Here is a 25,576-nt window from a genome sequence, read left to right as displayed (position 1 = left end):
TCGACTGCAAGTAGGTGTGAATGTCCTGCCATAATTACTCACAAACGGGTAAGAAAAGGTAGTATTGCCAGACCATACATGATCAAAACAGGGAGCTGAGGTGGTTCAGCACCAAGGTGTGAATGTCTGACTATAGTTTGTAAAAAGTGGGTACGATAAGGTGCGAATGCCCGACAATGTATAATCAAAAGAGGGAGAAGAGGTTTTCGGCTACAAGACGGTGTGAATGTCCGACCATAGTTGGTAAAAAGCGGGTAAGAAAAGGTTAAAATACCCGACTGTACACAATCAATAGCGGGAGCGGAGTTGTTCGGCTACAAGAAGGTGTGAAAGTCCAACCATCGTTTGTAAAAAGCTGGTAAGAAAAGGTTCGAATGCCCGAATATATACCATCAAAAGCGGAAGCGGAGGTGTTCGGCTGCAAGAAGGTGTGAACGTCCGACCAAAGTTGGCAAAAAGCAGTAAAGAAAAGGTTCGAATATCCAAACATAATCAAAAGCGAGAGAGATTGTGTTCAGCTGCAAGTAGGTGTGAATATCCAGCCATAATTACTCACAAACGGGTAAGAAAATGTAGTATTGCCAGACCATACATGATCAAAACAGGGAGCGGAGGTGGTTTAGCTGCAAAAAGGGGTGAATGTCCAACTAAAGTTCAAATATATTAACAAAAGCGGGAGGAGAGGTCTTCGGATTAGAGTGGTTGAAATTTCCAACCATAATCTATAAAATGTGGTGAAAAAAAAAGGTGTGAAGGAATTAATTTTATAGCAAAATCCGAAATCATGCATAACTCCGCAAAAGGAACGTATTGCTCGACCAAAGGGATGCTTCTTTCTCATTCAGGGTAATATGAGGAACTTTATGCTTGATACATTTTAGACATGGATAACTATGAAGGACAAAGCAATTTTAACTTGGTTTGAGCAAAGCAATTCATTTTATAGGAAAATCCGAAATCGTGCAGGACTCATGAAAGTAAGCTTATTCTCGGATTCCTGATCCTCCAGTGTTGCTCTTTCCTATACTGCAAAATACAGCCTTGTTCTTTGTTGAAATCGATATAGACATTGATAAATATGAAGGACAAAGCAGTTTCCACTTTGTTTGAGTGAAGGAATTAATTTTATAGCAAAATCCCAAATCAAGCAGAACGTATGAAAATAAGCGTGTTTTCGGATTCCTGATCCTTCAGTGTTGCTATTTCTTCTACTGCAAAATACAATGTTGTTCTTTGTTGAAGTCAATCTAGACATTGATAAATATGAAGGACAAAGCAGTTTTAACATAGTTTGAGTAAAGGAATTCATTTTATACATAAAATCCCAAATCATGCAGAACGTATGAAAAGAAGCTTATTCTCGGATTCCTGATCCTTCAGTGTTGCTTTTTCTTCTACTGCAAAATACAATGTTGTTCTTTGTTGAAGTCGATCTAGACATTGATAAATATGAAGGACAAAGCAGTTTTAACTTGGTTTGAGTGAAGGAATTCATTTTATACATAAAATCCCAAATCATGCAGAACGTATGAAAATAAGCTTATTCTCGGATTACTGATCCTTCAGTGTTGTTTTTTCTTCTACTGCAAAATACAATGTTGTTCTTTGTTGAAGTCGATCTAGACATTGATAAATATGAAGGACAAAGCAGTTTTAACTTGGTTTGAGTGAAGGAATTCATTTTATACATAAAATCCCAAATCATGCAGAACGTATGAAAATAAGCTTATTCTCGGATTACTGATCCTTCAGTGTTGCTCTTTCTTCTACTGCAAAATCCAGTGTTGTTCTTTGTTGAAGTCAATCTAGACATTGATAAATATGAAGGACAAAGCAGTTTTAACATAGTTTGAGTGAAGGCATTCATTTATAGTAAAATCAATAATCGTGCAGAACTCATGAAAATAAGCTTATTCTCGGATTCCTAAAACGTTTGATTTGCTCTTTCTTTACTGCAAAGTACAATGTTGTTCTTTGTTGAAGTCGATCTAGACATTGATAAATATGAAGGACAAAGCAGTTTTAACTTGGTTTGAGTGAAGGATTTGCAGCTGAAAACCTCCCGCTCCCGCTTTTGATTGTGTATAGTCGGGCTTTCGAGCCTTTTCTTACCCGGTTTTTAGAAATTATGGTTGGACATTCAGACCTTGCAGCTGAACCACCTCAGCTCCCTGTTTTGATCATGTATGGTCTGGCAATACTACCTTTTCTTACCCGTTTGTGAGTAATTATGGCTGGACATTCACACCTACTTGCAGTCGAACAGCTCTGCTCCCGCTTTTGATGGTATATATTCGGGCATTCGAACCTTTTCTTAACTGCTTTTTGCAAACTTTGGTCGGACGTTCACACCTTCTTGCAGCCGAACACATCCACTCCTGCTTTTGATGGTGTATGGTTGGGCATTCAAACCTACTTGTTGCCCGCTTTTCATTAATTTTGGGTGGACATTCACACCTTGTCACAGCCAAACACCTCCGCTCCTTGTTTTGATCATGTATGGTTGGACATTCGCACCTTTTCTCACCCGCTTTTTGCCAACTATGGTCGGCTGTTCACAGCTTCCTCTCCACCATACTTGTATGGTGGGATATTCACACCCACTTGCATCCGAAGACCTTTTGTTGATATTTAGTTGGTCATTCGCAGCTTACCCGCTTTTGGCAAACTATGGCCTTCATGCAGCCAAACACCTCTGATCTCGCTTTTGATGATGTAAGGTTGGGCATTCAGACCTTGCTTCACCTGCTTTTCACCAAATATAGTCGGACATTCACACCTTCTTGCAGCCGAACACTTCCGCTCCACCTTTTAGTGTTCTATCACACCTTTTTTTTCACCGCATTTTATAGATTATGGTTGGAAATTCTCAACCACTCTCATCCGAAGACCTCTCCTCCCGCTTTTGTTAATATATTTGAACTTTAGTCGGACATTCACACCTTCTTGCAGCTGAACCACCTCCGCTCCCTGTTTTGATCATGTATGGTCTGGCAATACTACCTTTTCTTACCCGTTTGTTAGTAATTATGGCTGGACATTCACACCTACTTGCAGCCGAACACCACCTCTCCCGCTTTTGATGATGTATGGACCGGCATTCTTACCTTTTCTAACACATTTTTCAGCAATTATGGTCGGAGATTCACACTTACTCACAGCCGAACAACTCCGCTCCCGCATTTGATGGTGTATAGTCGGGCATTCTCACCCTTTCTCATCAGCTTTTTGCAAATTATGATCTGACATTCACACCTGCTTTTGATAATGTATGGTTTGGCATTCGCACCTTTTCTTACCCATTTTTCAGTAATTATGGGTGGACATTCACACCTTCTTGCAGCTGAACACTCTCCCGCTATTGATTGTGTACAGTCGGGTATTTTAACCTTTTCTTACCCGCTTTTTACCAAATATGGTCGGACATTCACACCGTCTTACAGCGGAACACCTCTGCTCCCGCTTTTTTTGATCATGTATGGTTGGACATTCGCACCTTGTCTCACCCGCTTTTTGCAAACTATGGTCGGCTGTTCACAGCTTCCTCTCCACCATACTTGTATGGTGGGATGTTCACACCCAGTTGCATCCGAAGACCTCCGCCCCCACTTTTGTTGATATTTAGTTGGTCATTCGCAGCTTACCCGCTTTTGGCAAACTATGGCCTTCTTGCAGCCAAACACCTCTGATCTCGCTTTTGATAATGTAAGGTTGGGCATTCAGACCTTGCTTCACCTGCTTTTCACCAAATATAGTCGGACATTCACACCTTCTTGCAGCCGAACACTTCCGCTCCACCTTTTAGTGTTCTATCACACCTTTTTTTCACCGAATTTTATAGATTATGGTTGGAAATTCTCAACCACGACGGTGCCTGTCGTAGGCATTCGAACCTACTTGTTGCCCGCTTTTCATTAATTATGGGTGGACATTCACACCTTGTCTCAGCCAAACACCTCCGCTCCCTGTTTTGATCATGTATGGTTTGACATTCGCACCTTTGCTTACCCTCTTTTTATACTGATTGCTCAAGATTAAGCTGTTCTTTCTCAAACTACAAAATTTTTTTAATTGTTGAAACTTGATTTGAAGTGGATAAATAAGGAAGACAAACAGTTTTAAGTCAGGCTGATAGCAATTAATTTTATAGCAAAATCTGTATTTCGTCATTTGTCGAGAGATGCTTATTGCTGAAGAAGTTCTTTCTCATTCTACAAAGTACAACGTTGTTTATCATTGAAACTTGATTAGACATGAATAAATATGAAGGACAAAGCAGTCTTAACTTGGTTTGAGTTTAGGAATTCGTTTTATAGGAGAATCCGAATTCGTGCATAACTCGTAAAATAGAGCTTATTTTCGGATTCCTGAAGAATGAGTCTGGTTCTTTCTCATAATACAAAGTTTGTTGTTTATTGTTGAAACTTCATCAGACCGTTAGATATAGTCGGACTCACCTCGACGCACGGCTTGGGATCTGGAACCAGTACTCTTGAGAGGGGTTGGACTCTCTTCCACTCTGGAGTTGCCCGTGGTGAGAGGCGCAGAGCAGGTGTGGGCATACTTATTGCCCCCCGGCTGTGTGCCAGTACATTGGGGTTTACCCCAGTACCCTTTTTGGAGTCTCTGGGGGAGGCACTGGAGAATGCTCCTACCGGAGACTCCCTCATTCTGCTGGGGGACTTCAATGCTCACGTGGGCAATGACAGTGAGACCTGGAGGGGTGTGATTGGGAGGAACGGCCCCCCCGATCTGAATCAGAGTGGTGTTATGTTGTTGGACTTCTGTGCCAGTCATAGACTGTCCATAACGAACACCATGTTCAGGCATAAGGGTGTCCATATGTGCACTTGGCACCAGGACACCCTTGGCCGCAGTTCGATGATCGACTTTGTGGTTGTATCATCGGACTTGCGGCCGTATGTCCTGGACACTCGGGTGAAGAGAGGGGCGGAGCTGTCAACTGATCACCACCTGGTGGTGAGTTGGCTCCGCTGGTGGGGGAGGATGCCGATCAGACCTGGCAGGCCCAAACGTATTGTGAGGGTCTGCTGGGCGCGTTTGTCAGAATCCCCCGTCAGAAGGAGCTTTAACTTCCACCTCCGGCAGAGCTTCAACCATATTTGAGGTGGGGGACATTGAATGGGCCATGTTCCGTGACTCCATTGCCGAGGCAGCTGGTCGGAGTTGTGGCCGTAAGGTGGTCGGTGCCTGTCGTGGCGGCAACCCTCGAACCTGCTGGTGGACACCAGTGGTGAGGGAAGCCGTCAAGCTGAAGAAGGAGTCCTATCGGGCCTTTTTGGCCAGTGGGACCCTGGAAGAAGCTGATAGGTACCGACGGGCCAGATGGGCCACGGCTTCGGCGGTTGCTGAGGCAAAAACTCGGGCCTGGGAGGAGTTCGGTGAGACCATGGAGAACGATTTCCGGACGGCCTCGAAAAGATTCTGGTCCACCATCCGGCGTCTCAGGGGGGGGGGGGGGGGTGGCTCACAGTCAACACTGTTTACAGTGGGGACGGGGCTTTGCTGACCTCAACTAGGGATGTTGTGAGTTTCGGTGGGGGGAGTACTTCGAGGAACTCCTCAATCCTACCAACACGTGCTCGGAAGAGGCAGAGTCGGAGAGCTCGGAGACGGGGCCTCCCATTTCTGGGGCTGAGGTTGCCGAGGTGGTTAAAAAGCTCCTCGGTGGCAAGGCCCCGGGGGTGGATGAGGTCCGTCCTGAGTTTCTCAAGGCTCTGGATGTTGTAGGGCTGTCTTGGCTGACACGCCTCTGCAGTATCGCGTGGACATCGGGGACAGTGCCTCTGGACAGGCAGATTGGGGTGGTGGTCCCCCTCTTTAAAAAGGGGGACCGGAGGGTGTGTTCCAACTATAGGGGTATCACACTCCTCAGCCTCCCTGGTAAGGTCTATTCGGGGGTATTGGAGAGGAGGATCCGTCGGATAATCGAGCCTCGGATTCAGGAGATGCAGTGTGGCTTTCGTCCTGGCCGTGGAACAGTGGACCAGCTCTATACCCTCGGCAGGATCCTGGAGGGTGCATGGGAGTTCGCCCAACCAGTCTACATGTGTTTTGTGGACTTGGAGAAAGCGTTCGACCGTGTCCCTCGTGGAGTCCTGTGGGGGGTGCTCCGGGAATATGGAGTGCCGGACCCCTTGATAGGGGCCGTTCGGTCTCTGTATGACCGGTGCCAGAGTTTGGTCCGCATTGCCGGCAGTAAGTCGGATACGTTTCCGGTGAGAGTTGGACTCCGTCAGGGCTGCCCTTTGTCACCGATTCTGTTCCTAACTTTTATGGACAGAATTTCTAGGCGGAGCCAGGGCGTTGAGGGTGTCCCATTTGGCGACCTCAGAATCGGGTCTCTGCTTTTTGCAGATGATGTGGTTCTGTTAGCGTCGTCAGGCCGTGACCTTCAGCTCTCACTGGAGTGATTCGCAGCCGAGTGTGAAGCGGCTGGGATGAGAATCAGCACCTCCAAATCCGAGACTATGGTTCTCAGCCGGAAAAGGGTGGAATGCTCTCTCCGGGTCGGGAATGAGATCCTTCCCCAAGAGGAGGAGTTCAAGTATCTCGGGGTCTTGTTCACGAGTGACGGACGAATGGAGCGGGAGATTGACGGGCGGATCGGTGCGGCGCCTGCAGTGTTGCAGGCTCTGCACCGACCCGTCGTTGTGAAGAGGGAGCTGAGCCAGAAGGCGAAGCTCTCTACTTACTGGTCAATCTACGTTCCAATCCTCACCTATGGTCACGAGTTGTGGGTAGTGACCGAAAGAACAAGATCGCGAATACAAGCGGCCGAAATGGGTTTCCTCCGCAGGGTGTCTGGGCTCTCCCTTAGAGATAGGGTGAGAAGCTCAGTCATCCGGGAGGGGCTCGGAGTAGAACCGCTGCTCCTCCGCATTGAGAGGAGTCAGATGAGGTGGCTCGGGCATCTGGTTAGGATGCCCCCTGGGCGCCTCCCTGGGGAGGTGTTCCGGGCACGTCGCACTGGGAGGAGACCCCGGGGGAGACCCAGGACACGTTGGAGAGACTATGTCTCTCGGCTGGCCTGGGAACGCCTCGGGGTCCCCCCGGAAGAGCTGGAGGAAGTGGCCGGGGACAGAGACGTCTGGGTTTCTCTGCTCAAGCTGCTGCCCCCGCGACCCGACCCCCGGATAAGCGGCAGATGATGGATGGATGGATGGATATATCCTCCACCAACCAGACTTACAACCCCCGACTAGGGTAGCAGAATTTCTAAGCATCTGTACCCCAAAACTACTATCAAAAATATATAAATTATTGTCTAAGATAGATGACACAATGTCTCTTCCATCCTCAAAATGGGAGGCAGATTTATCCATCAGTTCTGGTCATAGCTTCTAACCACAAATATGTTTGAACACCTTCATAAAGACTCGAAATCCTAATTTACAGCTCATACAATACAAAATCCTTCATAGAACACACTATAGAGGACAAAGGATGTTCAGGATGGGTCTAACACACTCAAACATCTGCTCACATTGCACAGATAACACACCTGATGATTATGCACACGCTTTGTGGTTTTCTGCGCCTGTCCAGAAGTTGTGGCTTGAAGTCTGTGAGGACCTATCAACATGGCTAAAGTGTAGCATCCCTGCATGCCCCACACTGTGCATACTGGGTGACTTAGACAACATCAACATGGAAATTAACTCAGCACACATGGTTGTCACAGTGTTATGTATCGCAAAGAAAACTATTCTCATGAACTGGAAAGCGAAGAACAATCTGTGTATAAACCAGTTTAGAAATTTTCTTTTAGATTATATTAGCATGGAAACAATGTCTGCCTCCTCAAAACATCAATTGGCTGAATTTCATTCTCTCTGGTCCCCTCTGATTAGTTTTATCACATAGTGGTGGTGGTGGGTTGCTGGGTGATGGTGGGTCTCAGGCCCGGGCTGCTGCGACTGGTGTGACCGGGTTGTTTGTTTGTTTGTTTTTTGATGTTGTTTGTTTGTTTTTTGTAGTGGTCCTCCTGGGTGGGGTTGGGTTGAGTGGGGTGGGGCGGGATGGGTACCTTCTGGGGGTACAGTAGCTCCCGGAATATGGTCGCTGCAGGCCCCGAGCCTGGTGGACATCAGGCCCTCCTGCCCATTGTTGGCTCCCAGTCCCTGGCTGCCCTCTCTGGGGGAGAGTAGCTCCCCCGGTATATATCCCCATACCCCTCTCCCTTCTGGCTCCTGTACACAGCACACACTCACACATGAAGGGTTTTGGGGGCGTGTGTGTTCGGTGGGGTGTAGTGGATGGGGCCACGTAGGTGGTCCCCTTTGGTTGCACTCTGCAGTTCCCTGCCCCTGTTTTAATTACACCTTAGACATTACTACTTATCAAACACACTCACACACACACATTAGGTCTTGGGGGGTGGTTACACTGAGTGGCATCTGGTGGGCGGGGCTCTTTGGGTATGTAGGCTGCCCAGAGTGCCGCGCTCCCAGTTCTACAAGTTTGGCTGCCCCTCAATTTTAATTGCTCACTATTAGAAAATATTGTAGAGCCAGAAGGGTGAGGGGAGGGGTCTTCTTCGCACACCCCTGCTTCCTGGTGTCTGCTCGGGGCAGGAGGGGCCAGGAGGATTAATTAATTGTTCTGCTGGTTCGGGGTCTGTGGTGGCTTGGGGGTTGCTGGCCTCCTGGTGTGCCCGCTGCACTACACCCCAGCAGAGTCGAGGGAGGTAGGATGTGTGGATGTGTGGATGTATGGGACGTGAAAGTGTGTGTGGTAATGATTGGGCCTGGATCTGGGACTTGCTGTCGCCTGGCCTGCCTGTGTTTCTCCCGATGGGGCATCAGCGTTGCCTCTCCCCACTGCTCGCGACTTCACCCACCTGTGGGCACGTCTTGACTCCCAGGGCACTTGGCCAGGGGCGCTGGGGCAGGCGCTGACCCACTTTGTGGCTGTCTGGGGCGCTTGGCCCTCCTGGGTATTGGGTGGGGCCTCTGCCGGGGGGTTTGGGGGCGCTCGGGCTCCTGGGGCCCAGGTCCAGTGCACGGCCCATGTCTGGGCGGCTGGGGCCTGGCGGGGTCGGTGGGCTGTTACCCCTGGTTCCCGGAGTGCCTCTGCCCTATGCTTATGGGGGCTCTTTCCGGGGGCTTCCTCTGCAGTCTTCTGGGTGGATGCGTGGTTGCCCCTGCAGTGGGCTGCCTGGGTTCTGTGCTCTGTGGGGGCTGCTGGTGGCCTGGGTCTTGTGGCCCTCTCTGCCTGCTTCTGATTGCTTGGGGGGGGGGCTGTGGATTGTGGCCCTGTACGCTTATACACTCATAACTAAGCACGGTTATCATGTAGGTCCTGTGCCATGGGTGTTGCATGTTCTCACACACACACACACACATTCATTAGTCCAGTAGCATGGTCACTAAGCAGTTGATGTATTATCATGTCGTCTCAGGTCATCTATATCCACAGCTGTGTTGTATGCGATTGCCGCTTCTTGTGCTTGTTTTTGTTTGTTTGTCTGTTTGTTTTTTCTCTGCTTGTCTGCTTTCAGGTGCTCCTGGTGGCGCTAAGGCTGGATTCCCCTCATAGGCCATGGATTGTTGTCTGTTTTGTTTTTTACAGGTGTAGCAGCTGGTTGTCTGGTTTTTGTTTCTATTTTTGTTCTGTTTCCTCTTCTTTCCTCTTCTTCTTTCCTTGTCCCCCGGTCCGGTTCAGTTCAGTTCATGTCATATATTGTAAACAGAAATAAATAAATGGGCATCAAGGGGAGCTTTACATTTATAAAACTTCCCTTGGCAAAACCAATCTGTTTGGCATCAAAGGTATTCAGACTACAATTCTTCTGACATAATGCTGAACAGGACAAGGGGAAAAAAAAGTAAAGAAGACAGTTCTGCCGAAAGCCAGGGATAGACCTGTTCTAAGTTCTATACTTTTTAAATGGGGCGTGTTTATCAACTATGGAATTAGTAGATTTACAAAAATGGTCAAGTGCTAGATCTTCATCTGGGATTTTAACAGTGTCATATAACTATTCAACAGATCAGTTAAAAAAAAGCCTGCTCATGGAGATGTTTCAGGATCTGGATACCAAGCGTGGACCTAATGTTTTCATTTTTGCAATTCTGATACAGGCTATTGAGCAGTGATAACTAACACCAAGTTCAGATACTGCGGATTTTCTACCTTTGATATGTCAAGATTGAGCCAATCAGGGACAACCTTGAAGGATCTCTTTGGTTTTGTAGGATCAGTAATTACCTGAGAAAGGTTGATATTGGTACACACCTTTTTTAAATGATCAGAGGCAGAGTTCAACTTGTTTAAATTAAAATTGCCACACAGAGATTGGGTTTAGGCCACATGCACACAGAATGACATCAACAAATATAAGAAATATTAAACATTTACACATAGATTTTTTAATACATGTAGAGGAATGATACTTTGAAATGTGCTCATTGCAGAGTTATGATCAGTTGAGTAATGAAGGTTGAACTATTCTAGGAAAGAGGTTCTATTCCCAGCATCATGATGGACACTCCTGATATAGAAGGTTTCGCTAACGCATTGGAATTGTTTTACTATTTTCATATGCATGTGCAATGAAGAATTGCTTGCTGCTGATAAATGCAAAGAAGAACAGCTTACACATAGATGCTCACATATAGGCTGCTGAATGCAATGAAGACCTGCTTATCAAGTAAAGTTCAATGTCAATGTGTAATATTCAATTAGGATTTGCAAAACAGTGAAGTTAAACAATGAATGGGTCCATAGTCGGTATGAGAAGACTACAGGAATATTTACCTGGGTGTACGTTCAAACAGAGATGAGAAAATTGCGATAAATAATTGTTTGTTTGTTTGTTAGTATGTATGGGAATGTTATGTGTATAAACTGTGTTGAGTTATAGTTACTCAGTAGTGTCTCAGTGAAACAACCGACGGGGGAAGCCTTGCGGTGACAACAAAAGCAGTGTTTTACTGATCAGTCAAGTTGCTCCAGTGTACTCCATACAAACTGGTTGGCTACTGAAGGGATAGAAAATGGGGAATACTTGTTTTAAAGCAAACAAGGAATTAGATGGGAAAAATACATGTTTTAACGGGACCCAGACAATATTAAATACTCAGACAGATGGGAGAAGAAGTGTAGTTTTGTAGGAAATCACAAAATTATTACATAGAATTAGTGAAATCAATTGAAGAATGCCTTTCTGAAGAGCTGTTTACCACAGATGAGCAGCTTTTCGACCAAGCACATTGTAGATCGCTTTACTGCCAAAATGATCTAATTTAATGGATTGGTTTAGACATGCATAACAGCATTTTAAGAACAAAGAGAGAAACAAAAAGGGACAACGCTTCATGGTGGAAGGGGATGTATAAATAACTGTGTATATGATGAAGGGGGTGGCAACACCCATTCCGAAATCCCGCCATTCCGACATCCCGCTATTCCGACATCCCACCATTCCGACATACCACCATTCCGACATACCACCATTCCGACATGCAAACGTCCCACCATTCCGACATCCCACCATTGCGACATCCCGCTATTCTGACGTTCAAATGTCCCACCATTCCGACAAGGCTTTCCGTATAAGGAAATGTGTGTTACTCAACAGGTGAGTCCCTTCTTTCTGTTCATGCAATTTATATGTTTAACACATGTTTATAGACAAGCGTTATTAAAAACACAAAGTCTCGGCAACTGGAGGAGGAGAAGCAGTCCGCGGTGGTTTTCAATCACACACTCCAATGCCACTTGTTTCAACTTCCGAAAATTTAATCCAGGAAAAAAAGGCTTACAAACATGGACCAAAACGGCTCCATAACACGCACAAGAATCCAAAAGAAACGAAAGTTAACTAAAAGAAAGCAAATAAACAGTATGAAGTGGTCAAAATTGGTTTTACGCATGCCTATGTGGGTCTGGCACATGCGTCTTCGGGCTCTCCCACGTTGGTTTGTGGATGAAAGCTATATGTTCAGCTGTAATGTCATGTAAAAACAATCTCTACATGACATTTACTCCCAGGTGTGACCAGTTAGGTCCTTAAGATATCAACAGGCTGTATAAAGCTACAACCGTTGCGGCTGTGTGTTTGTGCCAAATGCGCAAAGCCCATCCGCGCTTCCCAAAATTGGAGTGAGTACTCATAAATCACGTGAATAACATGAATAAACGTTTTTACTGAATTTTGTTGTGTTTTATACGTTCTATGCTGTCATTTCTCTCTTCTCCTATTGGCAAGGCAAGGCAGAGTGCTCGCAACTGTGTCCTGTGCAGTAGCCGTGATATCTGTAATTGCAATTATTACTTTTGCATATGATGACAGCGTGCAAAAGACGCATGGGCTCTGTGGAGAGCTCCGCTCCAGCTGGCTGCTGTGACAGCTCACTGACACTGTATTTCTGCTTAATCAGTTTCAGTCTCGCCAGAGTTACATTAATATCTGTATTTTTATATTTGAAATTCAGGGGATTTTGATCATAGATTATTAAAGTTTGTTTGCGAGGCTGTGGCCTCTGCATGTGCAAAGCTTGTGCGCCAAACTTTAGGGCGTATTTGCGCCGGCATATCATTAGTGCAAAATGTTTTGGGTAAAAAATAGGCTATTAAAAGGAACTGTCGGAATGTTAAAAAAAAACAAAAAACATACCGCCATTCCGACCATAGGAGGAAAAAAGTGTCGGAATGGTGGGACGTTTGATAAAAAATTAAGTGTCGCCATTCCGACAATTGGAGACCCATGTCGGAATGGCGAGATGTCGGAATGGCAGCATGTAACCATGATGAAGGAGAGACCATTTGAGCAGCACAGCCATTTCGCAGCACAGGGACAGCAATCCAAGTTACAGGATCTCCCACGTGGTATCACCTGTCACATTGTGTCAAGGCATCAAAAGAAGAAAAAATCACCAAACTCAAGGACAAAAAGACAAAGACTCCGGTGAACGAAGACAGAGGACTGACAAACCAGAAATACAAAAGGATTCTCGATATCAAGATCCAGAAGAAGAGGCTAACAATGCCACGAACACTTACGATGCTGGGAATGATGCCAGCAATGAACAGAGAAGAAGATTCAGTGTCATCAATCTGCATTACGTGCCTCTAATGAGGGGGTGAATATAGAATCCTCAACGATTACAACGTCTCTGGGAACTGTGACAACAACAAGGTTTAAACCATTTTGATATATATTGTAACCTATTGTCTAAGGAATAGTGCCGAAAATGAGGTAAATCTAATCCACCACTGTCCTTGGTCTTCTGTAGGGTTTTTAAACTAAGACGTGGTGGTTTGTTTTTCCACAGAAATTTGGAGATGCATGAATCTAGTGACTTAAACCAAGTAGCAGATGGTTTTATGGGGATCATTGAGAACAAATAGTTAACTTTTGGTAGTATCATCATTTTAATGGATGTAACTCTCCCCATAAGTGATATAGGTAAGGACTTCCAACGAGAGATCGTCCTCTACTGTCTTTAATAATTGCACATAATTTAGCTTTGTTAGCTCTGAGAGCCTGGAGGAAATGTTTATGCCTAAATATCTAATATTTCCTGACTGTAAAGTGATCGCAGGTATATTATGGACCCTACAGTTAATGGGCAGAACTGTGGTCTTAGACCAGTTGATAGAGTAGTCAGAAAGTGCTGAGAATTTATTTATGAGTGTGATCGTGTGACTGAGAGACGTCTGTGAGTTCTGAAGGAAAAGTAATACATCATCAGCATAAAGACTTATTTTATGCTCAATATTTTGGGATTAATTACTCACAAACGGGTAAGAAAAGGTAGTATTGCCAGACCACACATCAAAAGAGGGAGCGGAGGTTTTCGGCTGCAAGAAGGTCTGAATGTCCACCCAAAATTCCTGAAAAATGGGTAAAAAAAGGGTGCGAATGCCAAACCATACATCATCAAAAGCAGGAGTGGATGTGTTCGGCTACAAGAAGATTTGAATGTCCATCAATAATTGCTTTAAAACATGAAAGAAAATTTTCGAATATCAAACCGCACATGATCATAAGCGGGAGGGGAGTTGTTCAGCTGCAAGAAGGTGTGAATGTCCACCCGTAATTACTGAAAAATGGGTAAGAAAAGGTGAAAATGCCCAACCATACATCATCAAAAGCAGGAGTGGATGTGTTCGGCTACAAGAAGGTTTGAATGTCCGACCATAGTTTGTAAAAAGCGGGTAAGAAAAGGTTCGAATGCCCAAACATAGACCATCAAAAGAGGGAGCGGAGGTGTTCCGCTGTAAGAAGGTGTAAATGTCCGACCATAGTTGGTAAAAAGCGGGTAAGAAAAGGTTAAAATACCCGACTGTACACAATCAATAGCGGGAGCGGAGTTGTTTGGCTACAAGAAGGTGTGAAAGTCCGACCACGGTTTGTAAAAAGCGGGTAAGAAAAGGTTCGAATGCCCGAATATATACCATCAAAAGTGGAAGTGGATGTGTTCGGCTGCAAGAAGGTGTGAACGTCCGACCAAAGTTTGTAAAAAGCAGTTAAGAAAAGGTTCGAATATCCAACCAAACATAATCAAAAGCGGGAGCAGAGCTGTTCGACTGCAAGTAGGTGTGAATGTCAGATCATAATTTGCAAAAAGCTGATGAGAAAGGGTGAGAATGCCCAGCTATACACCATCAAATGCGGGAGCGGAAGTGTTCGGCTGTGAGTAGGTGTGAATGTCCGACCATAATACTGAAAAATGTGTTAGAAGAGACTAGAATGCCGGACAATACATAATCAAATGCGGGAGCGGAGTTGTTCGGCTGTGAGTAGGTGTGAATCTCCGAGCATAGTTTGTAAAAAGGGGGTAAGAATAGGTTCGAATGCCCGAACATACACTATCAAAACAGGGAGCTGAGGTGGCTCAGCTGCAAGGTGTGAATGTCTGACTATAGTTTGTAAATAAGGTGCGAATGCCCAACAATGTATAATCAAAAGAGGGAGCGGAGGTTTTCGGCTACAAGAAGGTTTGAATGTCCGACCATAGTTTGTAAAAAGAGGGTAAGAAAAGGTTCAAATGCCTGACTATACACCATCAAAAGCGGGAGCAGAGGTGTTCCGCTGTAAGACGGTGTGAATGTCCGACCATATTTGGTAAAAAGCGGGTAAGAAAAGGTTAAAATACCCGACTGTACACAATCAATAGCGGGAGAGGAGGTGTTCAGCTGCAAGAAGGTGTGAATGTCCACCCATAATTACTGAAAAATGGGTAAGAAAAGGTGCGAATGCCCAACCATACATTATCAAAAGCAGGTGTGAATGTCAGATCATAATTTGCAAAAAGCTGATGAGGCCCCCCCGGCAGAGGCCCCACCCAATACCCAGGAGGGCCAAGCGCCCCAGACAGCCACAAAGTGGGTCAGCGCCTGCCCCAGCGCCCCTGGCCAAGTGCCCTGGGAGTCAAGACGTGCCCACAGGTGGGTGAAGTCGCGAGCAGTGGGGAGAGGCAACGCTGATGCCCCATCGGGAGAAACACAGGCAGGCCAGGCCACAGCAAGTCCCAGATCCAGGCCCAATCATTACCACACACACTTTCACGTCCCATACATCCACACATCCACACATCCTACCTCCCTCGACTCTGCTGGGGTGTAGTGCAGCGGGCACACCAGGAGGCCAGCAACCCCCCAGCCACCACAGACCCCGAACCAGCAGAAAAATTAATTAATCCTCCTGGCCCCTCCTGCCCCGAGCAGACACCAGGAAGCAGGGGTGTGCGAAGAAGACCCCTCCCCTCACCCTTCTGGCTCTTCAATATTTTCTAATAGTGAGCAATTAAAATTGAGGGGCAGCCAAACTTGTAGAACTGGGAGCGCGGCACTCTGGGCAGCCTACATACCCAAAGAGCCCCGCCCACCAGATGCCACTCAGTGTAACCACCCCCCAAGACCTAATGTGTGTGTGTGAGTGTGTTTAAGTAGTAATGTCTAAGGTGTAATTAAAACAGGGGCAGGGAACTGCAGAGTGCAACCAAAGGGGACCACCTACGTGGCCCCATCCACTACATCACGTCATCTATCTTAGACAATAATTTATATATTTTTGATAGTAGTTTTGGGGTACAGATGCTTAGAAATTCTGCTACCCTAGTCGGGGGTTGTAAGTCTGGTTGGTGGAGGATATATCCATCCATCCATCCATCATCTGCCGCTTATCCGGGGGTCGGGTCGCGGGGGCAGCAGCTTGAGCAGAGAAACCCAGACGTCTCTGTCCCCGGCCACTTCCTCCAGCTCTTCCGGGGGGACCCCGAGGCGTTCCCAGGCCAGCCGAGAGACATAGTCTCTCCAACGTGTCCTGGGTCTCCCCCGGGGTCTCCTCCCAGTGGGACGTGCCCGGAACACCTCCCCAGGGAGGCGCCCAGGGGGCATCCTAACCAGATGCCCGAGCCACCTCATCTGACTCCTCTCAATGCGGAGGAGCAGCGGTTCTACTCCGAGCCCCTCCCGGATGACTGAGCTTCTCACCCTATCTCTAAGGGAGATTCCAGACACCCTGCGGAGGAAACCCATTTCGGCCGCTTGTATTCGCGACCTTGTTCTTTCGGTCACTACCCACAACTCGTGACCATAGGTGAGGATGGGAACGTAGATTGACCAGTAAGTAGAGAGCTTCGCCTTCTGGCTCAGCTCCCTCTTCACAGCAGTGTTGCAGGCTCTGCACCGACCCGCCCGTCAATCTCCCGCTCCATTCGTTCGTCACTCGTGAACAAGACCCCGAGATACTTGAACTCCTCCTCTTGGGGAAGGATCTCATTCCCGACCCGGAGAGAGCATTCCACCCTTTTCCGGCTGAGAACCATAGTCCAGGATTTGGAGGTGCTGATTCTCATCCCAGCTGCTTCACACTCGGCTGCGAATCACTCCAGTGAGAGCTGAAGGTCACGGCCTGACGACGCTAACAGAACCACATCATCTGCAAAAAGCAGAGACCCGATTCTGAGGTCGCCAAATGGGACACCCTCAACGCCCTGGCTCCGCCTAGAAATTCTGTCCATAAAAGTTAGGAACAGAATCGGTGACAAAGGGCAGCCCTGACGGAGTCCAACTCTCACCGGAAACGTATCCGACTTACTGCCGGCAATGCGGACCAAACTCTGGCACCGGTCATACAGAGACCGAACGGCCCCTATCAAGGGGTCCGGCACTCCATATTCCCGGAGCACCACCCACAGGACTCCACGAGGGACACGGTCGAACGCTTTCTCCAAGTCCACAAAACACATGTAGACTGGTTGGGCGAACTCCCATGCACCCTCCAGGATCCTGCCGAGGGTATAGAGCTGGTCCACTGTTCCACGGCCAGGACGAAAGCCACACTGCATCTCCTGAATCCGAGGCTCGATTATCCGACGGATCCTCCTCTCCAATACCCCCGAATAGACCTTACCAGGGAGGCTGAGGAGTGTGATACCCCTATAGTTGGAACACACCCTCCGGTCCCCCTTTTTAAAGAGGGGGACCACCACCCCAATCTGCCAGTCCAGAGGCACTGTCCCCGATGTCCACACGATACTGCAGAGGCGTGTCAGCCAAGACAGCCCTACAACATCCAGAGCCTTGAGAAACTCAGGACGGACCTCATCCACCCCCGGGGCCTTGCCACCGAGGAACTTTTTAACCACCTCGGCAACCTCAGCCCCAGAAATGGGAGGCCCCGTCTCCGAGCTCTCCGACTCTGCCTCTTCCGAGCACGTGTTGGTAGGATTGAGGAGTTCCTCGAAGTACTCCCCCCACCGACTCACAACATCCCTAGTTGAGGTCAGAAAGCCCCGTCCGCACTGTAAACAGTGTTGACTGTGAGCCGCTTCCCCCCCCTGAGACGCCGGATGGTGGACCAGAATCTTTTCGAGGCCGTCCGGAAATCGTTCTCCATGGTCTCACCGAACTCCTCCCAGGCCCGAGTTTTTGCCTCAGCAACCGCCGAAGCCGCGGCCCGTCTGGCCCGTCGGTACCTATCAGCTTCTTCCAGGGTCCCACTGACCAAAAAGGCCCGATAGGACTCCTTCTTCAGCTTGACGGCTTCCCTCACCACTGGTGTCCACCAGCAGGTTCGAGGGTTGCCGCCACGACAGGCACCGACCACCTTACGGCCACAACTCCGACCAGCTGCCTCGGCAATGGAGTCACGGAACATGGCCCATTCAATGTCCCCCACCTCAAATATGGTTGAAGCTCTGCCGGAGGTGGGAGTTAAAGCTCCTTCTGACGGGGGATTCTGACAAACGCTCCCAGCAGACCCTCACAATACGTTTGGGCCTGCCAGGTCTGATCGGCATCCTCCCCCACCAGCGGAGCCAACTCACCACCAGGTGGTGATCAGTTGACAGCTCCGCCCCTCTCTTCACCCGAGTGTCCAGGACATACGGCCGCAAGTCCGATGATACAACCACAAAGTCGATCATCGAACTGCGGCCAAGGGTGTCCTGGTGCCAAGTGCACATATGGACACCCTTATGCCTGAACATGGTGTTCGTTATGGACAGTCTATGACTGGCACAGAAGTCCAACAACATAACACCACTCTGATTCAGATCGGGGGGGCCGTTCCTCCCAATCACACCCCTCCAGGTCTCACTGTCATTGCCCACGTGAGCATTGAAGTCCCCCAGCAGAATGAGGGAGTCTCCGGTAGGAGCATTCTCCAGTGCCTCCCCCAGAGACTCCAAAAAGGGTAGGTACTCTGAACTGCTGTTTGGCGCATAGGCACAAACAACAGTCAGGACTCGTCCCCCCACCCAAGGCGGAGGGAGGCTACCCTCTCGTTCACTGGGGTAAACCCCAATGTACTGGCACACAGCCGGGGGGCAATAAGTATGCCCACACCTGCTCTGCGCCTCTCACCACGGGCAACTCCAGAGTGGAAGAGAGTCCAACCCCTCTCAAGAGTACTGGTTCCAGATCCCAAGCCGTGCGTCGAGATGAGTCCGACTATATCTAACGGTCTGACGAAGTTTCAACAATAAACCACAAACTTTGTATTATGAGAAAGAACCAGACTCATTCTTCAGGAATCCGAAAATAAGCTCTATTTTACGAGTTATGCACGAATTCGGATTCTCCTATAAAACGAATTCCTTAACTCAAACCAAGTTAAGACTGCTTTGTCCTTCATATTTATTCATGTCTAATCAAGTTTCAATGATAAACAACGTTGTACTTTGTAGAATGAGAAAGAACTTCTTCAGCAATAAGCATCTCTCGACAAATGACGAAATACAGATTTTGCTATAAAATTAATTGCTATCAGCCTGACTTAAAACTGTTTGTCTTCCTTATTTATCCACTTCAAATCAAGTTTCAACAATTAAAAAAATTTTGTAGTTTGAGAAAGAACAACTTAATCTTGAGCAATCAGTATAAAAAGAGGGTAAGCAAAGGTGCGAATGTCAAACCATACATGATCAAAACAGGGAGCGGAGGTGTTTGGCTGAGACAAGGTGTGAATGTCCACCCATAATTAATGAAAAGCGGGCAACAAGTAGGTTCGAATGCCCAACCATACATCATCAAAAGCAGGAGTGGATATGTTCGGCTACAAGAAGGTTTGAACGTCTGACCATAGTTTGTAAAAAGCGGGTAAGAAAAGGTTCGAATGCCCGAACATACACCATCAAAGGAGGGAGCGGAGGTGTTCCGCTGTAAGAAGGTGTGAATGTGCGCCCGTAGTTGGTAAAAAACGGGTAAGAAAAGGTTAAAATACCCGACTGTACACAATCAGTAGCGGGTGCGGAGTTGTTCGGCTACTAAAAGGTGTGAAAGTCCGACCATGGTTTGTAAAAAGCGGGTAAGAAAAGGTGCGAATGCCCGAAAATGTATGATCAAAAGAGGGAGCGGAGGTGTTCGGCTGCAAGAAGGTGTGAATGTACACCCATAATTACTGAAAAATGGGTAAGAAAAGGTGCGAATGCCCAACCATACATCATCAAAAGCAGGAGTGGATGTGTTCGGCTCCAAGAAGGGTTGAATGTCTGACCATAGTTTGTAAAAAGCAGGTAAGAAAAGGTTTGACTGCCCGAACATACACCATCAAAAGAGGGAGCGGAGGTGTTCCGCTGTGAGAAGGTGTGAATGTCCGACCATAGTTGGTAAAAAGCGGGTAAGAAAAGGTTAAAATACCCGACTGTACACAATCAATAGCGGGAGCGGAGTTGTTCGGCTACTAAAAGATGTGAAAGTCAGACTATTGTTTGTAAAAAGCGGGTAAGAAAAGGTGCTAATGCCCGACAATGTATGATCAAAAGAGGGAGTGGAGGTTTTCGGCTGTAAGAAGGTGTGAATGTCCACCCATAATTACTGAAAAATGGGTAAGAAAAGGTGCGAATGCCCAAACATACATCATCAAAAGAAGGAGTGGATGTGTTGGGCTACAAGAAGGTTTGAAAGTCCGACCATGGTTTGTAAAAAACGGGTAAGAAAAGGTGCGAATGCCCGACAATGTATGATCAAAAGCGGGAGCGGAGGTGTTCCGCTGTAAGACGGTGTGAATGTCCGACCATAGTTGGTAAAAAGCGGGTAAGAAAAGGTTAAAATACCTGACTGTACACAATCAATAGCGGGAGCGGAGTTGTTCGGCTACCAGAAGGTGTGAAAGTCCAACCATGGTTTGTAAAAAGCTGCTAAGAAAAGGTTCGAATGCCCGAATATATACCATCAAAAGCGGAAGCGGAGGTGTTCGGCTGCAAGAAGGTGTGAACGTCCGACCAAAGTTTGTAAAAAGCAGTTAAGAAAAGGTTCGAATACCCAACCAAACATAATCAAAAGCGGGAGCAGAGCTGTTCGACTGCAAGTAGGTGTGAATGTCCAGCCATAATTACTCACAAACGGGTAAGAAAAGGTAGTATTGCCAGACCATACATGATCAAAACAGGGAGCTGAGGTGGTTCAGCACCAAGGTGTGAATGTCTGACTATAGTTTGTAAAAAGCGGGTAAGATAAGGTGCGAATGCCCGACAATATATGATCAAAAGAGGGAGCGGAGGTTTTTGGCTACAAGAAGGTTTGAATGTCCGACCATAGTTTGTAAAAAGCGGGTAAGAAAAGGTTAAAATACCCAACTGTACACAATCAATAGGGGGAGCGGAGTTGTTCGGCTACAAGAAGGTGTGAAAGTCCAACCATGGTTTGTAAAAAGCTGGTAAGAAAAGGTTCGAATGCCCGAATATATACCATCAAAAGCGGAAGCGGAGGTGTTCGGCTGCAAGAAGGTGTGAACGTCCGACCAAAGTTTGTAAAAAGCAGTTAAGAAAAGGTTCGAATATCCAACCAAACATAATCAAAAGCGGGAGCAGAGCTGTTCGACTGCAAGTAGGTGTGAATGTCAGATCATAATTTGCAAAAAGCTGATGAGAAAGGGTGAGAATGCCCGGCTATACACCATCAAATGCGGGAGCGGAAGTGTTCGGCTGTGAGTAGGTGTGAATGTCCAACCATAATTACTGAAAAATGTGTTAGAAGAGACTAGAATGCCGGACAAGACATCATCAAATGCGGGAGCGGAGTTGTTCGGCTGTGAGTAGGTGTGAATCTCCGACCATAGTTTGTAAAAAGGGGGTAAGAATAGGTTCGAATGCCCGAACATACACTATCAAAACAGGGAGCTGAGGTGGCTCAGCTGCAAGGTGTGAATGTGTGACTATAGTTTGTAAATAAGGTGCGAATGCCCAACAATGTATAATCAAAAGAGGGAGCGGAGGTTTTCGGCTACAAGAAGGTTTGAATGTCCGACCATAGTTTGTAAAATGCGGGTAAGAAAAGGTTCAAGCGCCTGACTATACACCATCAAAAGCGGGAGCAGAGGTGTTCCGCTGTAAGACGGTGTGAATGTCCGACCATATTTGGTAAAAAGCGGGTAAGAAAAGGTTAAAATACCCGACTGTACACAATCAATAGCGGGAGAGGAGGTGTTCAGCTGCAAGAAGGTGTGAATGTCCACCCATAATTACTGAAAAATGGGTAAGAAAAGGTGTGAATGCCCAACCATACATTATCAAAAGCAGGTGTGAATGTCAGATCATAATTTGCAAAAAGCTGATGAGAAAGGGTGAGAATGCCCGACTATACACCATCAAATGCGGGAGCGGAGTTGTTCGGCTGTGAGTAAGTGTGAATCTCCGACCATAATTGCTGAAAAATGTGTTAGAAAAGGTAAGAATGCCGGTCCATACATCATCAAAAGCGGGAGAGGTGGTGTTCGGCTGCAAGTAGGTGTGAATGTCCAGCCATAATTACTAACAAACGGGTAAGAAAAGGTAGTATTGCCATACCATATATGATCAAAACAGGGAGCGGAGGTGGTTCAGCTGCAAGAAGGTGTGAATGTCCGACTAAAGTTCAAATATATTAACAAAAGCGGGAGGAGAGGTCTTCGGATGAGAGTGGTTGAGAATTTCCAACCATAATCTATAAAATGCGGTGAAAAAAAGGTGTGATAGAACACTAAAAGGTGGAGCGGAAGTGTTCGGCTGCAAGAAGGTGTGAATGTCCTCCTATATTTGGTGAAAAGCAGGTGAAGCAAGGTCTGAATGCCCAACCTTACATCATCAAAAGCGAGATCAGAGGTGTTTGGCTGCATGAAGGCCATAGTTTGCCAAAAGCGGGTAAGCTGCGAATGACCGACTAAATATCAACAAAAGGTCTTCGGATGCAAGTGGGTGTGAATATCCCACCATACAAGTATGGTGGAGAGGAAGCTGTGAACAGCCGACCATAGTTGGCAAAAAGCGGGTGAGAAAAGGTGCGAATGTCCAACCATACACGATCAAAACAGGGAGCGGAGGTGTTTGGCTGTGACAAGGTGTGAATGTCCACCCAAAATTAATGAAAAGTGGGCAACAAGTAGGTTTGAATGCCCAACCATACATCATCAAAAGCAGGAGTGGATGTGTTCGGCTACAAGAAGGTTTGAATGTCCGACCATAGTTTGTAAAAAGCGGGTAAGAAAAGGTTCGAATGCCCAAACATACACCATCAAAAGAGGGAGCGGAGGTGTTCCGCTGTAAGAAGGTGTGAATGTCCGACCATAGTTCGTAAAAAACGGGTAAGAAAAGGTTAAAATACCCGACTGTACACAATCAATAGGGGGAGCGGAGTTGTTCGGCTACAAGAAGGTGTGAAAGTCCAACCATGGTTTGTAAAAAGCTGGTAAGAAAAGGTTCGAATGCCCAAATATATACCATCAAAAGCGGAAGTGGAGGTGTTCGGCTGCAAGAAGGTGTGAACGTCCGACCAAAGTTTGTAAAAAGCAGTTAAGAAAAGGTTCGAATATCCAACCAAACATAATCAAAAGCGGGAGCAGAGCTGTTCGACTGCAAGTAGGTGTGAATGTCCTGCCATAATTACTCACAAACGGGTAAGAAAAGGTAGTATTGCCAGACCATACATGATCAAAACAGGGAGCTGAGGTGGTTCAGCACCAAGGTGTGAATGTCTGACTATAGTTTGTAAAAAGCGGTTAAGATGAGGTGCGAATGCCCGACAATGTATAATCAAAAGAGGGAGCAGAGGTTTTTTGCTACAAGAAGGTTTGAATGTCCGACCATAGTTTGTAAAAAGCGGGTAAGAAAAGGTTCGAATGCCTGACTATACACCATCAAAAGCGGGAGCGGAGATGTTCCGCTGTAAGACGGTGTGAATGTCCGACCATAGTTGGTAAAAAGCAGGTAAGAAAAGGTTAAAATACCCGACTGTACACAATCAATAGCGGGAGCGGAGTTGTTCGGCTACTAAAAGATGTGAAAGTCCGACTATGGTTTGTAAAAAGCGGGTAAGAAAAGGTGTTAATGCCCGACAATGTATGATCAAAAGAGGGAGTGGAGGTTTTCGGCTGTAAGAAGGTCTGAATGTCCAACTATAATTTGTAAAAACCGGGTAAGAAAAGGCTTGAAAGCCCGACTATACACCATCATAAGCGGGAGAGGAGGTGTTCAGCTGCAAGAAGGTGTGAATGTCCACCCATAATTACTGAAAAATGGGTAAGAAAAGGTGCGAATGCCCAAACATACATCATCAAAAGAAGGAGTGGATGTGTTGGGCTACAAGAAGGTTTGAAAGTCCGACCATGGTTTGTAAAAAACGGGTAAGAAAAGGTGCGAATGCCCGACAATGTATGATCAAAAGAGGGAGCGGAGATTTTTGGCTACAAGGTTTGAATGTCCGACCATAGTTTGTAAAAAGCGGGTAAGAAAAGGTTCAACTGCCTGACAATACACCATCAAAAGCGGGAGCGGAGGTGTTCCGCTGTAAGACGGTGTGAATGTCCGACCATAGTTGGTAAAAAGCGGGTAAGAAAAGGTTAAAATACCTGACTGTACACAATCAATAGCGGGAGCGGAGTTGTTCGGCTACAAGAAGGTGTGAAAGTCCAACCATGGTTTGTAAAAAGCTGCTAAGAAAAGGTTCAAATGCCCGAATATATACCATCAAAAGCGGAAGCGGAGGTGTTCGGCTGCAAGAAGGTGTGAACGTCCGACCAAAGTTTGTAAAAAGCAGTTAAGAAAAGGTTCGAATACCCAACCAAACATAATCAAAAGCGGGAGCAGAGCTGTTCGACTGCAAGTAGGTGTGAATGTCCAGCCATAATTACTCACAAACGGGTAAGAAAAGGTAGTATTGCCAGACCATACATGATCAAAACAGGGAGCTGAGGTGGTTCAGCACCAAGGTGTGAATGTCTGACTATAGTTTGTAAAACGCGGGTAAGATAAGGTGCGAATGCCCGACAATGTATGATCAAAAGAGGGAGCGGAGGTTTTTGGCTACAAGAAGGTTTGAATGTCCGACCATAGTTTGTAAAAAGTGGGTAAGAAAAGGTTCAAATGCCTGACTATACACCATCAAAAGCGGGAGCGGAGGTGTTCCGCTGTAAGACGGTGTGAATGTCCGACCATAGTTGGTAAAAAGCGGGTAAGAAAAGGTTAAAATACCCGACTGTACACAATCAATAGGGGGAGCGGAGTTGTTCGGCTACAAGAAGGTGTGAAAGTCCAACCATGGTTTGTAAAAAGCTGGTAAGAAAAGGTTCGAATGCCCGAATATATACCATCAAAAGCGGAAGCGGAGGTGTTCGGCTGCAAGAAGGTGTGAACGTCCGACCATAGTTTGTAAAAAGCAGTTAAGAAAAGGTTCGAATATCCAACCAAACATAATCAAAAGCGGGAGCAGAGCTGTTCGACTGCAAGTAGGTGTGAATGTCAGATCATAATTTGCAAAAAGCTGATGAGAAAGGGTGAGAATGCCCGGCTATACACCATCAAATGCGGGAGCGGAAGTGTTCGGCTGTGAGTAGGTGTGAATGTCCAACCATAATTACTGAAAAATGTGTTAGAAGAGACTAGAATGCCGGACAAGACATCATCAAATGCGGGAGCGGAGTTGTTCGGCTGTGAGTAGGTGTGAACGTCCGACCAAAGTTTGTAAAAAGCAGTTAAGAAAAGGTTCGAATATCCAACCAAACATAATCAAAAGCGGGAGCAGAGCTGTTCGACTGCAAGTAGGTGTGAATGTCAGATCATAATTTGCAAAAAGCTGATGAGAAAGGGTGAGAATGCCCGGCTATACACCATCAAATGCGGGAGCG

This window comes from Leuresthes tenuis, unplaced genomic scaffold (genome assembly GCF_036924035.1).
Source record: "Leuresthes tenuis unplaced genomic scaffold, fLeuTen1.0.hap1 SCAF_19, whole genome shotgun sequence".
In the NCBI taxonomy this organism is placed as follows: Eukaryota; Metazoa; Chordata; class Actinopteri; order Atheriniformes; family Atherinopsidae; genus Leuresthes; species Leuresthes tenuis.
This window is presented reverse-complemented; position numbering follows the sequence as displayed.